We start from the raw sequence: 16,937 nt of genomic DNA on the forward strand, positions 1-16,937 counted from the left end.
GAATATAAGTTCCTTGCCTCACGTTTTGTCACTTAAGCCGTCACCCCAAAACCATATCATTCAGGTTTTGTCTATTTTTGAATTTTATATTGTTATAGAGAATCATAGAGGTCATATTTTTTTGTGTCTGGATTTTTTGTATGTGTGTGATCAGCATTATCTTTTTAATACTTATCCATATGGCATAAGACTCTAGTTTGTTCATTTGCATTCTTTTTTTTTTTTTTTCTTTTTAGGGCCACACCTGTGGCATATGGAGGAGGTTCCCAAGCTAGGGGTCCTATCGGAGTTACAGCTGCCAGCCTACACCACAAACACAGGAACACCAGACCTGGGCCACATCTGCAACCTATACCACAGCTCATGGCAAAGTCAGATCCTTAACCCACTGAGGGAGGCCAGGGATCGAACTCACATCCTCATGGATCCTAGTCAGGTTTGTTAACCACTGAGCCACGACGGGAACCCCTATTCATTTGCATTCTCGAATATTATTCCACTTACTTATTTTACTGCTTTTGGACATTTTACGGTTCCTGGACATTTGGGTTGTTTTCAGTCTGGGGCGATTACAGACAATGCTGCTGTGAACATTCTTTGTACACAATCCTGTGCTCATATGTGTGTTTCTCCATAGCATAGTCCTGATTCACAAACTTCAGTGTGCATGAAAATAGTCAAGAGGAATCTACAAAGCAGATCCTGGTCCTTCTCCCTAAAGATCCTCCTTCAGTTAAGTCTGGGGTAGTGCCCATACAATTTCATTCCAACAGTTAGGTGCTACTAGAAGGGAATTGAAAACAACTGAAATAGCAGGTAATGGAAGGATGGATAAGCAAATCATGGAGTGTTGTAAAATTATTAAAACAAAGACAGTAGCAACATGAATAAATGAATTGATATGATGACTTAATGAATTAGTATAATGCTAAGTGAAACAAACAAGAAAACAGGACACAATGAAATTTTGTTCATTAAAAGACACCATCCTGGAGTTCCCATTGTGGTGCAGTGGTTAACGAATCCAACTAGGAACCATGAGGTTGCGGGTTTGATCCCTGGCCTCGCTCAGTGGGTTAAGGCTCCGGCATTGCCGTGAGCTGTGGTGTAGGTCGCAGATGCAGCTCGGATCCCGCTATGGCTCCGATTCAACCTCTGGCCTGGGAAACTCCATATGCCTCGGGTGCTGCCCTAAAAAAGACAAAAGAAAAAAAAAAAAAGGCACAATCATAAGGTGAAAAGATAAGCCTTGGCATGAAGAAGATACTTCCACACCTATCAATGACAAAGGAATTGTATTCAGAATAGGTAGAGAAAAGGACAGATAACACAGTAGAAGAAGGGGGAAAAGATTTGAACAGGTATCTTCTAAAGTAGAAATCCAAATAGCCAATAAATACTTGAAAATGTGCTTAATGTATGTTAATAATCAGGAAAATGCCAATTAAAACCATAAGGGGAAATCACTGCATATCCAATAAATTGGTTAACATTTAATTCAGACAAAACCAAGTGTTGGTAAAAATGTGGAGGAAAGAGTTCCCGTGTGGCACAGTGGAAATGAATCCAACTGGGAACCATGAGGTTGAGGGTTTGATCCCTGGCCTTGCTCAGTGGGTTAAGGATCGGGCGTTGCTGTGAGCTGTGGTGTAGGTCACAGATGTGGCTTGGATCTGGAGTTGCTGTGGCGTAGGCTGGCAGCTGCAGCTCCGATTGGACCCCTAGCCCGGGAACCTCCATATGCCTCAGGTGCAGCCCTAGAAAGCAAATAAAGAAAGAAAGAAAGAATGTGGAGCAATAGGAACTTTCATCCACTGCTGGGAATGTAAAGAGGGCACAACCACCTTAGACACTGGCATTATCTGCTAACGGTGCCACAAGTGCATATCCTATAACATAGAAATTCCACTCAAGAGCATACATTCCAAATTGGGCATCAGCAAACTTTTTCTATCAAAAACCAAAAAGTTGCTGTTGTAGGCTTTCAGAGCCAAATGGTTCTCACAACTATTCAACTCTGCTGAGCACTAAAGCAGCCATAGATAAGGTATAAAAAAAACCTGGCCCAACTGTGTGTTAATAAAACTTTATTCACAGACGCTGAGATTACAAAGACAAACTAACTGTATCTGTGAGAAAAAAAAAACAAAAACCCATGCATTGGAAAAATCCTGGAGGGAATATATAATAATGATAATAGTTATGAATATGGGTGGCTTTTTCTATTTCCTAAGGCTTTGGTAATATGTTTATATAAGTTTATAGTAGAAACAGGAGGTAAAAAGCCACTTTCTATTAGCCACTCACCCCTGTTTTCAGCACCTGGCCTATGTCCAGCAAGATGCTACATGCTTCACATGTGTGATCTCATTTCATTCCCGGGGTCCTCACGGGATGAGCATTTTCGGTTATTGTCTCTTGGTGAATAAGAGGCAAAGAAGGAGGCTTGGAGGTGGAGGAACTTCCCCCAAGTCACACAGGGAGAGGCAGAGCTGACGAGTGGACATGGATCCGCCACGGTCTGTGGTCCTTCCCCTTTACCAGCCTGCTTCCACCTGCTACAGAACCACAGGATCTGGTTCAGAGGGAAACGGGTTTCAGGATGATAAAAGTGCAGTTCTGCCCAACAGAAAGTAGGACCCTTAGCCTTTAGAGACCCCTCTGGCCCAGTGACTCTGATTCTCGGCCCCATCGCACATGAATGAGCCAGGTGAGCTTAGACGGTGCTCCCCCGACACTGCTGAGCCCCGCTTATTCTTCTGTCAAGTGCAATAAACAGAGCCCCCTTCAGAGGCTGTTGCATTGATTAATGAGATAGTATATATCCCATGTCCTTCAGAAGGGAGGCACTTGTTAATTTATTTCCCTCCGCCCAAGGACACAGGAAACTTTAAAAAGCCCCAGCCTTTTTCTGTCACTTGGCCTCTGGTTATTGTCCTGGGTGTAATGGAGTGGAAAACTCTATACATGGCTCCTTCTGACAGTGAATTGCTAATCTTAGAAAACTTAATGGTTTTTGTCAACCTGATTGTCCAGTGAGAGCGGATTAGGAGAATGACTTCCTTGTCACTGGAAAGTTGCCTTGCTTCACAACGTTTCTCCTGGTGCCGGTGGGAGGCATGATCGATACAACACAGACCTAAATACTTACCTGTGGTTTCAGGGCTGAGGACAAAGGTTGGACATTCCATTTAAGTGCGTGCCACCATTTCCACGTAGACCCAGGCGTGGTGTGCACTGAAGCGGTTTAGGCCGATGACCCGCAGCTCTGCAGTCCGAGGGGCAGGCCAGAGATAGAGCAGTTGCTTTCTCCCGACCAGCGAGGCAGAGGCCCCTCCAGCACAGCCTGGATTTGTCTCTTCTGCTCTGCTTTTCCCGGCTGGGAAAGGAAGGTCCATTAGTTACTGTCTGTGCTGCAAGGGAAGGATGGCCACGCTTTTTTCTGTGTCAGGACTTCTCAAGCACAAATGGATGCTGACTACTAATGGACACTTGGTTCCAAATCCCAGCCCACTGCATGCCTGTGGCCGGGAGCATCTCTTGCACCAGGACACCCTCTATGGCCCACGGAACGGAGGCCGCGTTGCCCAGGGAACCTCCTGCCCTGTCCAGGGAAGCTCACTCAGTCCTGGTGGGCAAAACAAAGCCCTATGTTATTTGAGGCACTTAAAATGATGTCACCTCCTTGGGGATGTCAAGGAAGGTCCCCTGTACTTTTTCTTCGTGCTACTTTCTAACTAGAAATAAATCCAGAATTACCTTAGTTAGAATGTAATCTCCCTGAAAGCAAAGCTGTCTGCCTGCTTGGTGTGAATTGCCTGCAGTGCTTAGAAACATTTTTGGCACATAGTAGGTGCTCACAAAATATTTGCTAAACACATCAATTAATAAATATCTATAACTCCTTGTTTATGACCTATCTCCCCTGACTAGGACCCCTATGAAAGAAGGAGCTGTGTTTATCTTAGTCACCCTGTATTGTTAGGACCCAGAATAGAACTTGGCCCATGGTAAGTGCTGAATAAACAGTGAAGGAGTGCACCATAAAACTCTGTAGTAGAGTTATTTTAGAAGAAGCGAGTAAAAGAGAGTTCCCGTGTCGTGGCGCAGCGGAAACGAATCCAACTAGGAACCATGAGGTTGCAGGTTCGATCCCAGGCCTCACTCAGTGGGTTAAGGATCCGGCGTTGCCATGAACTGTGGTATAGGTTGCAGACGTGGCTCAGATCTGGTGTTGCTGTGGCTCTGGCGTAGGCAGGTGGCAACAGTTCCGATTCGACCCCTAGCCTGGGAACCTCCATGTGCCGCGGGTGTGCACGCACACACACACACACACTCACACTTATACCAACAACTGTCCAGGGGGCAGGGATTTTTATGAATTTAAGAACAGGAAGAGAGGTCTGGCTGAATAATGTCTTTCTTATTGTTATAATTAATTGTTGGTCCTACAATGAGACTGATAGCATCATGGAAATTGCTGGTGAGAAGCATTGCTCCCTAAAGGTTTCCCCCTGGGGTCAAGGCAAATCTGGCTATGGAAAAAATTCACAGGTTAGAAATAATCCACAGGAAAATGCTTTATTTTTATGCTCGCAAATCAGGGAAACTTGCCGTGGCTGCTGCTAAACATAAACCAGTTATATACACTGCAGTGGGCTTAGTGGCTCAGGGCTCATTTCTCAGGCTTTTTTATTTGGATCATTATGTGGAAATCAACCCAGTTTCTATCTTTAAGCCCCTAGTGATACAGTGCCAACAAGTGACTTTGACCATATTTATGGAAGTGAGGAAACCACTGTATACTTTAAAAAATGAAACAAACCAACAGCCTGTTCTATTCAGAATACATTTCTAAAACATTTAGAGGGAAAAGGGTTTGCTCCCTGCAAGAGACACCCTGGAATAGTAGAAAGCCTCTCAGTTTACAATGAGGAAAATTCATGCAAATTTCTTATTGATGCATGAGGGAGGGAGGAAGCGGCATGGACCAATTCCTCATCTACTGCTGGGGGACCACTTTGGGGCTTGGATGCAGACTCTCTTGACTGGAGAAAAAGAGGTGTATCTTGGAGTTCCCGTTGTGGCGCAGTGGTTAACGAATCCAACTAGGAACCATGAAGTTGCAGGTTCGATTCCTGGCCTTGCTCAGTGGGTTAAGGATCCGGCATTGCCGTGAGCTGTGGTGTAGCTCGCAGACAGCTCGGATCCGGAATTGCTGTGGCTCTGGTGTAGGCGGATGGCTACAGCTCTGATGGGACCCCTGGCCTGGGAACCTCCATGTGCCCTGAGGGCGGCCCAAGAAATGACAAAAAAAAAAAAAAAAGTATATCTTGACAAAAGCTTTTGTCTTTTTTTCCTATTTCTTATCTGGAAGAGAAAGCAGGAGTAAAGGGTGAAGAGAGGGGATTTATCTGAGACGAATAAAAGAGCACTCCTTCAGGAGATGGTTTAGTGGCAAGACAGAGAAACTGGGTGCTGGTTCTAGCTGTACGGCCCCCTTAGGCAATAAACCCACTCACCTTTCTGGGGGCTAAGGATGGTGATGACCTCATACCACCTTCACGGAGTTATTGAAAGGATCAAAGAAAACCCTGGTTGTGGAAGCACTTTGAAAACCTGTAGTCAAATGTTTTTTAAAATGAGCGGTAAGGCTCAACGTTGCAGGAGGAAGCCATGCTATTGAAAAGTCCTGCTAAGGAACTTCCGCATCCAAGTTCCAGTAGCCACATAGGGGAAAAGCCAAGAATAAGCCAAGAACTTGGGGCCTCTGCACACTGGAGGCACTGAGTGGTAAAGAGAGTACAGTTTTCTTAAGCACACAAAGGTTTGCCCAAGTATTTGATAATAGTTGAGTTAAATGGGAAAGAGCATCTGTCTCTGTTTCTACGTCTTTAATTTTTCCTTTCTATGATAGCGATATATTGGTAAAACCAAGACAGGAAGAGAAGATGACCATTTATGTAAAAATTGTAAGAAAATGGCATGGCTAATAAGTTTTATCTCATTTTCTGCAGTTGTTAACAACTGGAACTGCTGGATTTCATACACGATATATTCCCATTGAATAGGCTTATCGAATTCACTTATCCATTCAATGAATATGTATTGAGTATCCAGCTGAATGAACAAGGGAGAAATAATTACCTTCTCTAGAGCAGGTCTTTTTTCTTCTTTTTCAGCCCGTAGAACATGGAGTTCCTGGGCCAGGGATCAGATCTGAGCTGCAGTTGCAACCTATGCTGCAGCTGTGGCAACACTGGATCCTTTAACCCACAGTACAGGGCTGGGGGTCAAACCTGCATCCTGGCACTGCAAGATGCCTCTGATCTCATTGTACCACAGCAGGAACCACTGTGGTAGGTCTTACAGTCCTTGGGAATTGCAAAGATCCACAGGAAGAAACTAAAAAACAAATTGCAAGATTAAAGTGCCATCCAGAATTCAGAAAAGAAACATCAAATGCAGTAGGGGACTGATGGCTACCTGTTTGCCTCTCCTTCCTAGGCACAGAGATAGGTTACATTTCCCAGTTCCCTTTGCATGTAGCTATGCCCACAGGACTGAACTCTGGTCAATGGGATGAAAAGTTTTACATCCCTTTCAAGCCTGGACCATCAAATGCCCTCTCCCACACAGTGCTCTTTCATCATCTAGCTGGCTGGAATCCAGAGGACTTCGCAGGTTGAAGATGGCAGAGCCTCCATCAGCCTGGATCCTGAATGACTGCACAGAGGAAGCCTGCTCTGGGAGCTGTGCACCAAGCCCGTGCCATTATGACAACATGAAGTCAATCTCAATTATGCAGGTTTATTAGACATTTGGGGTCTCTTGGCTCAGTGATTATCCTAATTTAACTAATACATATGGCAACTGAGCCTTCACACTTTGGGAAGAAGGAAGAAATTGGGAACAGTAACAGAGATTTAATAGCAATGGGTATTTTTTTTTTTTTTTTTTTTGTCTTTTGTCTTTTTTGTTGTTGTTGTTGCTATTTCTTGGGCCGCTCCCACGGCATATGGAGGTTCCCAGGCCAGGGGTTGAATCGGAGCTGTAGCCACCGGCCTACGCCAGAGCCACAGCAACACAGGATCCGAGCCGTGTCTGCAACCTACACCACAGCTCACGGCAACGCAATCCTTAACCCACTGAGCAAGGGCAGGGACCGAACCCGCAACCTCATGGTTCCTAGTCGGATTCGTTAACCACTGCGCCACGACGGGAACTCCCGCAATGGGTATTTTGTTATTTGTCATTAAAAAGTTCAAAGGCTGTGGGTTTCTCATTCTGCTTGTTCCAGGGACTTGCCTTCTAGTAGAATCATCTACACTTTTCTCTGCCTTGGTACTTCCATGGCAAGAGAGGATGGATGGATGGATGGATGGATGGATGGATAGATAGATAGACAGACAGATAGATGGCTATGAAGATATTTTTTGAAGGTAAAGTATAAACATTATGTCCAAAGTGGTGGCAATCTGTCAAACTCATTTTGTTTGTTTGTTTTTTGTCTATTTTTTTTTTAGGGCCACACCTGTGGCATATGGAGGTTCTCAGGCTAGGGGTCTAATCAGAGCTGTAGCCGCCGGCCTACACCACAGCCACAGCAATGCCAGATCCAAGCCATGTCTGCGACCTTCACCACAGCTCCCACTGAACAAGGCCAGGGATCGAACCCGCAACCTCATGGCTCCTAGTCGGATTCATCTCCGCTGCACCACAACAGGAACTCCCTGTTGAACTCTTTTAAGGGCAGATGGATGGAGATAAGAAAGCAGGATATAAGGCATCAAAAAGAACCTGATTTTCTATATTTAGTCATTGCTCTGCTAACACAACCCTGCCAGGGTACCTACAGTAATGTCAGGTGAGCCTTACCTGGGCCTTGAGCCAATGAGAGCATGGCCTCATACCATGCCAGGAACCTGCTGTCTGTCAATGAACTGATGGGGTCTGGGAATAGGTGGTCTTCAGCTGCTGCAGCTTTCTGTTAGGACGCTTTGGTTGAAAATGATAGAAAATCCAAACCAAGCTGATTTATGCTAAGGGAATTTACTGATATATGCAACTGAAAACCCAGGAACAGGGGCTAGCTCCAGGCACAGCTGAGTTCAAGGGCTCCAACAGCATCTTTAGAAACTGTCTCCTCTTTGCTCTGCTCCCGTTTATCCTTCAGTCTTGGCTCTGCTTGGAGGCAAATGACTGCAGCAACATCAGCAACCTCCGGTGACTACTTTCCTCTGAACCAATCCCAGTGGCCAGGGAGGCACAGTGCTTTGATTGGCTAGTGGTGGTCACATGGTCTACTCTGGTTGCTGGATGTGGGAACTCTACACAGAGCATAGGCGCTGAGAGTAGGGAAGAGATGACTTCTCAAAGGAATATCAAGGGCTATTCCCCAGAAGGGGAGATGGGTGCCAAAGAGGCAAACCACGGTGGGTACCAAGAGGTAAGCAGAGCACTAAGTTCAAGCCATAGCACTCTGCTGTGCTTTTATGCCTTCTCCCTTCCTGGGCTGCTAACCCACCTCCCTGGGCCCTTCCAGAACCTAGGAAGAGAGACTAGAGCCCTAGTTCCGAACCCAAGCCTCAGGCTACAAAGTTGTCCCACCTGCCTGAGCCCTTGCCCAGGGCTGGTTTCTAGGTTTCCCTAGTCCAGCAGGAGACCGGGAATAGGAACGGGCAGCTTTGGGCTCTACAGTAGAGTTCCTGCCTATGGATCTTACTTTTGGCTTCTCTCACTGCTCTGCATTCTGATCTCTGATGCTATCCTATCCTCATACACCATTCTGTCTGTTCCATCAGGTTGGGCTCCTTGGTCATCGTCATCTGCCTAAATTGCACTGGAGTTTTGCTCACACTCCTTTTTCTTAACTGGTAAGTTCTCAAGAAATGAGCTTCCATCTGTTTGGTCTCATGGTGCTTCTGATTCCTGCCTTTCCCCTTCTCCAAACTCAGTCTCATCCGCTCATACAACCAACCTTGCTGTGCATTTGAGGCACCTCCAGATTCTGTTGGCCCTAGACGTTCATAGGCTGTGCGGGCTGGGCGTTCAGCGGCCTTGAGAGGGAGAGCTGTGTCCTCTGGACCCCTTTTGGGAGACATTCTTTAGAAGTACACCAGAGCTCTGACCTTCTAACCCTTTTTTGGACTTGTGAAGTGGGAAGGCTGGTGCTGTTTGTAGATCTGAAAATGAAATCACTGTTAATGCAGGCGTGTCCATAGCTAATCAGCACACAGGCCTGGAGACAGCTCGTGAATAGAAAGCATCCTGAATCCTGAGCTGGCGGAAGTACTGTGGGTCCCCAAGAGGTCCATGGTAGGAGGCTCCATCACTGATCTTGGGGAAATTCAGGATGCTTCAGTGGCTGGTTTTCCACGAAAACCACCTTGAAGAAACTTTCAGCTTCCAGGAAAAAGGGAAAAAATTGTTTCTTATTTAGAAACTAATGAAAACACCTATAAAGGTAATGACAATGGTTTGGTTTGGTTTTTGCTTTTTAGGGCCACACCCATGATATATAGAAGTTCCAAGGCTAGGGGTCAAATCGGAGGTACAGCTGCCTGCCTACACCACAGCCACAACCATAGCAACTCGGGATCCGAGCAGTGTCTGCAACCTACGTCAGAGCTCATGGCAATGCTGGATCCCTGACCCATTGAGCAAGGCCAGAGATCGAACCTGCATCCTCATGGGTGCTAGTTGGGTTTGTTCTGCTGTGCCACAATAGGAACTTCCTGATAATGGTATTTATCGAGCCTTTCCCATGTTCAGTCCAACCCCTTTGTACTGAATCTGGACCTCAAAGCTTAGTTAATGGTATTTATTGAGTCTTTCCTATGTTCCAGGCATTGATAGAAGCTTTTGACATATCTCATTGCTTTGAATCTTTCCAACACCTCCATGAGAAGGTATTATAATAAGAGGCTGGAAGCATGGGATCGTAAAATAATGTACACAGTACATCGTGTATCCACAGTTACACAACCCATGAGTGACAGGGACTGGTGTTCCCATGAAGCTCACCTGACACGAGGGTCTACATCCTAGTGTTTAGTTTTAGAAGAGGATCGGGCTATATGAAGGGCGTAGAGAGAGCTGAGGGAGAGTCCCAGGTAGGAGACGCCAAACCAAAGCTGAAGCATCACCAGGAATAGACAGGAGATTGTCAGGCTGGTCCTCACCTAGAGATTAGGTCAGTCAATGTCTTATACAGGCAGAAAGACAGACAGGAGCACCAGGGCTCAGAATCACATTGCCAAGTTCTGAATAACAAGTGCAGGAGGCTAGAAGCTAGGCGGGCAGGGCCGGGGGAAAGGTGATCTCCCAGGAGGCAAGGGACCTGGCTCCTGACACGAGGGTGTTTCCCTCCTCCTGTGTGTACCTTGGCTCACAGTCCAGCCCCTTTGTTCTGAATCTGGACCTCAAAGCTTAGTTTGCCGTGGGTTGGCAGCGGGCAGAAGTGGTCCGCCGGAGCTCAGAGACCACATCAAAGTATTTTCTGGGCTGAGTGCCCCACCCCCATGGGGCCACACAATGCCTGGGGACTCACTGGGATATTTAAGGTGTGTGCAGAAGAGAAGGGGGACATGAGAAAATGAGAACACAGTGGGAGTGTGCTTGTGGTGCAGTGGGTTAAGGATCTGGTGTTGTCACTGCAGGGGCCCGGATTGCTGCGATGGCACAGTTTCGATCCCTGGCCGGGGAACTTTCACATGCCACAGGTGCAGTCAAAAAAAAAAAAAAAAAAAGCAAAAAAAACCAAATGAGAATTCGAAGAGGAAGGAGGACGGGGCTGAAAAAGGGAAAACCAAGGTGACTGTGATAGGAGGCTTGCTCTTGGACAGTGACTGCCTCGGCCCTCAGTGCCACCCCCCAGAAACCTGTGCAGGCGTCCGGGTGGAATGACAGGTTGTGCCAGACAACCTGGGCTTCCTTCCCCATTTGTCCACTCTTTTTAACAAGTTTTCAGTACAAAATATCTCTCCCTTGGCAGGAAGAGCTTCAGTAATAAGATGCCCAGGGTTAGTTATGACACTCAAGCCTCTTGCAGGAAGGAAATATTTTTTGATGTCATCATAAAACTGCCCAGCTCACCTAAACCTGCTGTGGAAACAGTGGCTCTGGGGACAGAGAGGAAGATAAGAACAGCTGACCTGGAGCTGAGACAGAAGGGAAAGTCGGGGACATGTGTCCCCTCCCAGCCAAGAGTCAAACTGGCTTTTCTGCTGCGTCCGAGTTAGCAGGAAGCAACACACAGCCATCAGGGAGGAAAAGAAGAGGACAGGTGAGGGTGCCTGGCCAGCCCTGGCCAGAGGAATGAAGCCTGTGAAAGCCTCCCGGGCACCTGTCTGCTCCCTGGGGGCAGGTGTCTGCATCCAGCTGCCCTGAACTCTCAGCTTAACTGAAGCATCTCATCCTAGCTCCTGCCTAAAGTTAGCAAATGCAGGTCTGCCAGACCACATCCGTCCAAGACCGCTCTCCCAAACAAGAGGGACCCCAGTGCCCGGGATGCCATTTCTAGCTGAGTCATCTTGGGTGACTGCTCGTCTCTGAGCCTCTCTTCCCTCACCTGGGAGTTGGACAAAACAGCCCCCACCTGGCAGTGCTCTGAGGCTCAGAGTGTGCGAAGCACAGCCTGCTAAGCTCAAAGCTTTACATCTAAAAATATTATCACACAGTTGTCTCACCCAGAGCTTTAATGGTATGTTTCCTCCCAGAGATGCAGCTTTGAGGGTCTTTCTATACAGGCCCTGGGGACAGAGGTGAATAAGGCAGGGGCCAGCCTTCCAGGGCACAGAGCAAACAGGGAGACAAGACAGGCAGACACCTGATCAGAATCGGCGCTAAAAGCGCTGAGACAAATGTGCAGCTCTGGGAGCTCCCAAGAGTAAACGGCATCCACCTAGGGGATGTGGGGAGTCTGCATAGCATCTGGGCCTTGAAGGGTGAGCAGCATTTTATTGGCTAGGCAATGATGGGCAGAGGAAGCACATAGGAGGGAGAGGGAACCACAGGAACAAAAAGTATAGGGATTGGAACATTGGGAATGAAATGGAGGGTCTCAAGGGCTAGAGAATGGGGTCCACGATGGGCAGTGGCAAGAGGGAGGTGACAAAGATAAGCTGGTTAAGACTTAGAAGTGGTTAATACAACTAAAAGTGGTCCCATAAAATAATGCTAGCCCAGAGGACTTCCTGGGATGGAAATGTTTCTATTTCCACCATCCAATATGGTAGCCGCTTAGCCATGTATGGCTATTGAGTCCTTAACATGAAGCTAGCATGAGTGAGAGATGACATTTCTAGCTTTATCGAATTGTAATGTAAATTTACGTAGCTCCATGTGGCTGGTGGGGGCCATATTGGAAAGCCCAGCCATCAAACTTAACAACAATAACTTCAAGGGTGCCGAGAGAGCTCTCAAGGGCCCCACCTCAGAGTCCCATCCTCAGCCTATAAAATGAGAGCCATCATGCAGGCCATTGCTGTGTTTGCACAGGCCAGTTGGGCTGAAACATCACTTGTTTCCACTTGCCAACTGTGCACCCTGATGTGGTTGTATCTGCTTAGAGGAAGGGGCAGCTTTTTTTTTTTTTGTCTTTTGTCTTTTTGTCTTTTGTTGTTGTTGTTTTTGTTGTTGCTATTTCTTGGGCCGCTCTCGCGGCATATGGAGATTCCCAGGCTAGGGGTTGAATCGGAGCTATAGCCACCGGCCTACGCCAGAGCCACAGCAACGCAGGATCCGAGCCGCGTCTGCAACCTACACCACAGCTCAAGGCAACACCGGATCATTAACCCACTGAGCAAGGGCAGGGATGGAACCTGCAACCTCATGGTTCCAAGGCGGATTCGTTAACCACTGTGCCACGACGGGAACTCTGGGGCAGCTTTTAAAAAGTCTTACAAAGGTGTCATGTGGGCTAGCAGAAGCTTTGCTTCCTCAAAAGTTTCTGTCCTTGGTTGCCTGTCTGCAGGTACAGTCAAGTTTCCCCTAATTCCTGGAGCTTCTGGGCCAGATAAGCACACCTGACCTCACGACAGCTGGCTGTTATGCAGTAGTGCTCTCAAGAGGTGACAAGGCCAGGTCCTCATTCAGGCTGTCAATGTAAGGGTCTGTTCTGCAGCCCTAACTGTTCAAACACAGATCCCTTGGCCTGACCCTGGGAAGAGGTAATGGGAGCCTCCTATGCCATAGGTTAAAAGGTCATTATTCAGCCTTACCAAAAATAAAGCATATATCATAGTTTTATTTCCACTTGACTTCCTGCTCTAGTTCTCAATTGATTCTAACACAAAAGGGAGGAGGAGGAAATGTAGGCCATTATGTTCCTTCAGAACCTCCAAAAAAAAAAAAAAAAAAAAAAAAAAAAGAACCTCCTTACCCTCCAAACAAAAGGACATGGGCAATTTTCTTGTCTTGAATGCAAAACAGTAACGTATTCATGAGCTAACCTGTCTATGATATCATTTTTATGTGGAAATCTAAAAAAAAAAGGATGCAAATGAACTTATTCGCGAAACAGAGGACTCATAGACTTTGAAAATCTTATGGTTAGCAAATGGGGCAGGTGTTGAGGGGGGATGAACTGGGGGTTTGGGATTAGCATATGCACGCTGAGGCATATGGAATGATTTGCCAATGGGGACTGGCTGTATTGCACAGGACACTCTACCCAGTATTCTGTGGTAATCTATGTGGGAAAAGAATCCAAAAGAGAATGGACGTGTGTATATGTATGACTGAATCACTTTGTTGTACAGCAAAAATGATCACAACCTTGTAAATCAACTCTACTTCAATAAAACTTCAAAAAATGAAGAAAACAAAGCTGAACTAAACAAACAAAAAAAACCATGTTGCTGCCCAAACCAGGCAACCACCTTCTGAAGCCACCAATGCCATCTTTGTTCACAGCCAAGGAGTGGGCCTCCATGTCTTATGGCTTGCTATCCCCCAGATTTTTCTTTTTTTAATTTGTTTAAACTATAGCTGATTTACAATGTTTCTTCAGTCTCTGCTGTACAGGAAAACGATCCAATCAGGCACAGTTCTCTGTGCTGTACGGTAGGATCCCATTACCCATCCATTCCAAGTGTAACAGTTTGCATCCACCAACCCCAAACTCCCTGCCCATCCCACTCCCTCCCTGCTCCCTCCTGGCAACCACAAGTCTGCTCTCCATGTCCGTGATCTGTTTCTGTTTTGTAGATAGGATCATCTGTGCCATGTTTTAGAATCTACATATGTGATGTCACATGGTATTTGTCTTTCTCTTTCCAACTTACTTCACTTAGAATATCTAGTTCTATCCATGTTGCTGCAAATGGCATTATTTTGTCCTTTTTAGTGGCTGAGTAGTATTCCATTGTGTATGTGTACCACATCTGTCAATGGACATTCAGGTTGTTTCCATGTCTTGGTTATTGTGAATAATGCTGTGATGAACACGGGGTGCATGTATCTTTTTGAATGAATGTTTTGTCCAGATATATGCTCAGGAATAGGATTGCTAAATCATATGGTAGTTCCATAGTTTTCTGAGGAACCTCCATACTGTTTTCCATAGTGGTTGTACTAACTTACATTCCTACCAACAGTGTAGGAGGGTACTCTTTTCTCCATACCTTCCCCAGCATTTGCTATTTGTTGACTTGTTTATGCAGGCCATTCTGATCTATGTGAGGTGGTACCACATTGTAGTTTTGATTTGTATTTCTCTAACAATTAGTGATGTGCATATTGGCCATCCATATGTCCTCTTTAGAGAAGTGTCTACTTAGGTCTTCTATTTTTCAATTGGGTTGTTTTTTGTTGTTGTTGAGTTGTATGAGTTGTTTATGTATTTTAGAGATTAGACCCTTGTCTGTTGCGTCGTTTGCAAAAATTTTCTCCCATTCTGTGGGTTGTCTTTTCATTTTTTTAATGGTTTCCTTTGCCATGCAAAATATTTTGAGTTTATTTAGGTCCCATTGGCTTATTTTTGTTTTTATTGACCTTATTCTCAGAGGTGGATCAAACAAGATGTTGCTGTGATTTATGTCAAAGTATGTTCTGCCTATGTTTTCCTTATAGTATCTGTCCTTATATTCAGGCCTTTAATCCATTTCGAGTTTATTTTCGTGTATAGTGTTAGAGAGTGTTCTAATTTCATTCTTTTACCTGTAGCTTTCCAGTTTTCCCAGCACCACTTATTGAAGAGACTTTCTTTCTGCCATTGTATGTTCTTGCCTTGTTTGTCATAGATTAGTTGGCCATAGGTGCTTGGGTTTATTTCTGAGTTTTCTATCCTGTTCCATTAATCTGTATTTCTGTTTTTGTGCCAGTAGCATATTGTTTTGATAACTGTAGCTTTGTAGTATTGTCTGAAATCAGTGAGCCTGATTACTTCATTTCCTTTTTCTTTTTCAACGTTGCTTTGGCTATTCAGGGTCTTTTGTGTTTCCATACAAATTTTAAAATATTCTGTTCTAGTTCTGTAAAGAGTGTCCTTGGTAATTTGATAGGGGTTGCATTGAATCTATAGATTGCCTTGGGTAGTATAGTCATTTTGACAATATCGATTCTTCTAATCCAATATCATGGTATATATTTCCATCTGTCTGTGTCACCCTTGACTTCTTTCATCAGTGCCTTACAGTTTTCAAAGTATAGGTTTGTCTCTTTAGATAGGTTTATTCCTAGGTATTTTATTCTTTTTGATGCCTTGGTAAATGGGATGGTTTCTCTGATTTCTCTTTCTGACCTTTCACTGTTAATATGTAGAAATGCAATTGATTTCTGTGTATAAATTTTGTATCTTGCAATTTTGCCATATTCATTGATGAGTTCTAACAATTTTCTGATAGTGTCTTTTAGATTTTCTAGGTATAGTAGCATGTCATCTGCAAACAGTGATAGTTTTACCTCTTCTTTTCCAATTTGAATTCCTTTTATTTCTTTTTCTTCTCTGATTGCTGTTGCTAGGACTTCCAAAACTATGTTGAATAGTAGCAGTGAAAGCGGATGTTCCTGATCTTAGTGGAAATGTTTTTAGTTTTTTGCAATTGAGAATGATGTTAGCTATGGGTTTGTCATACATGGCTTTTATTATGTAGAGGTAGGTTTCTGCTATGCCCACTTTCTGGAGGGTTTTTTTTATCAGACATGGATGTTGAATTTTGTCAAAAATTTTTCTGTAACTATTGAGATGCTCATGTGGTTTTTATTTTTCCATTTGTTGATGTGGTGTATCACACTGAATGATTTGCAGATATTGAAGAATCCTTTCATACCTGGGATAAATTCCACTTGATCATGGTATATGATCCTTTATAATATATATTTGTATTCAGTTTGCTAATATTTTGCTGAGGATTTTTGCATCTGTGTTCATCAGTGATACTGGCCTGTAATTTTCTCTTTTTTTCGTGGTATTCTTGTCTGGTTTTGCTATCAGGGTGATGGTGGCTTCATAGAATGAACTCCCCCAGATTTTTAAATGAAAAACCTTTGACTCAGCTTTTGCTCACTCTCTTATTATAGCTCTCTTATTCTAGGACTCCTCTGTGGGTGCCAGATATGTCCTCAGAAATGATTCTGCCTTCTGTCCATGTTACCCGTTGTCCTTGAAGACAAATGCCCCCTCAACTTTGCCTCTCTCTGGGACAAGCTGTCTTCTGAGAAGCAGTTTAATCCTGCAGGTAATTAGATCCTGGGGCAGGGAGGGTGCCCCATTGATTCTCCAGACTTGTTCCTGCAAGTCTGGACACAGCTTAAGCTACCTTATCCATTACATAAGGATGGTAACACATTAGAAAGAAAATGACACAAGCGCATTGCTAATAGAGCAGCATGGGGCCCTTGCTTGGCATTTGCTGGGGTCCTACTTAACAGGAGGACATTGCTGGTCTTGGGCACTTTCCTGAAATGAGTTCTACCACTTCAATAGCTTTGGG

At 45.0% G+C, this 16,937-nt stretch overlaps 1 long non-coding RNA gene across 3 annotated transcripts in view; it reads right to left on the reverse strand.

Moving 5' to 3' along the window:
• Positions 1 to 2,070: 2,070 nt before the first annotated feature.
• The window catches only part of LOC102168148 (uncharacterized), a 91,253-nt gene continuing 76,386 nt past the window's right edge, over positions 2,071 to 16,937 (reverse strand). The window contains exons 5-9 of one of the 3 annotated variants that reach the window (XR_014837097.1): positions 10,027 to 10,184; positions 9,132 to 9,405; positions 6,148 to 6,405; positions 3,152 to 3,379; positions 2,071 to 2,558 (exon numbers count right to left, since the gene is read on the reverse strand). This is a non-coding gene — a long non-coding RNA (uncharacterized LOC102168148). Of the gene's footprint in view, positions 2,576 to 3,151; positions 3,380 to 6,147; positions 6,406 to 8,980; positions 9,406 to 10,026; positions 10,185 to 16,937 lie in introns of all 3 variants that reach the window. The other 2 variants (XR_014837099.1, XR_002341528.2) reach the window with 2 other exon arrangements.

This window comes from Sus scrofa, chromosome 2, assembly GCF_054392235.1.
Source record: "Sus scrofa isolate SSC_HxYL_T2T_F1_AM1 chromosome 2, Sscrofa_HxYL_maternal_Yorkshire_Landrace_v2.0, whole genome shotgun sequence".
Taxonomy (NCBI): Eukaryota; Metazoa; Chordata; class Mammalia; order Artiodactyla; family Suidae; genus Sus; species Sus scrofa.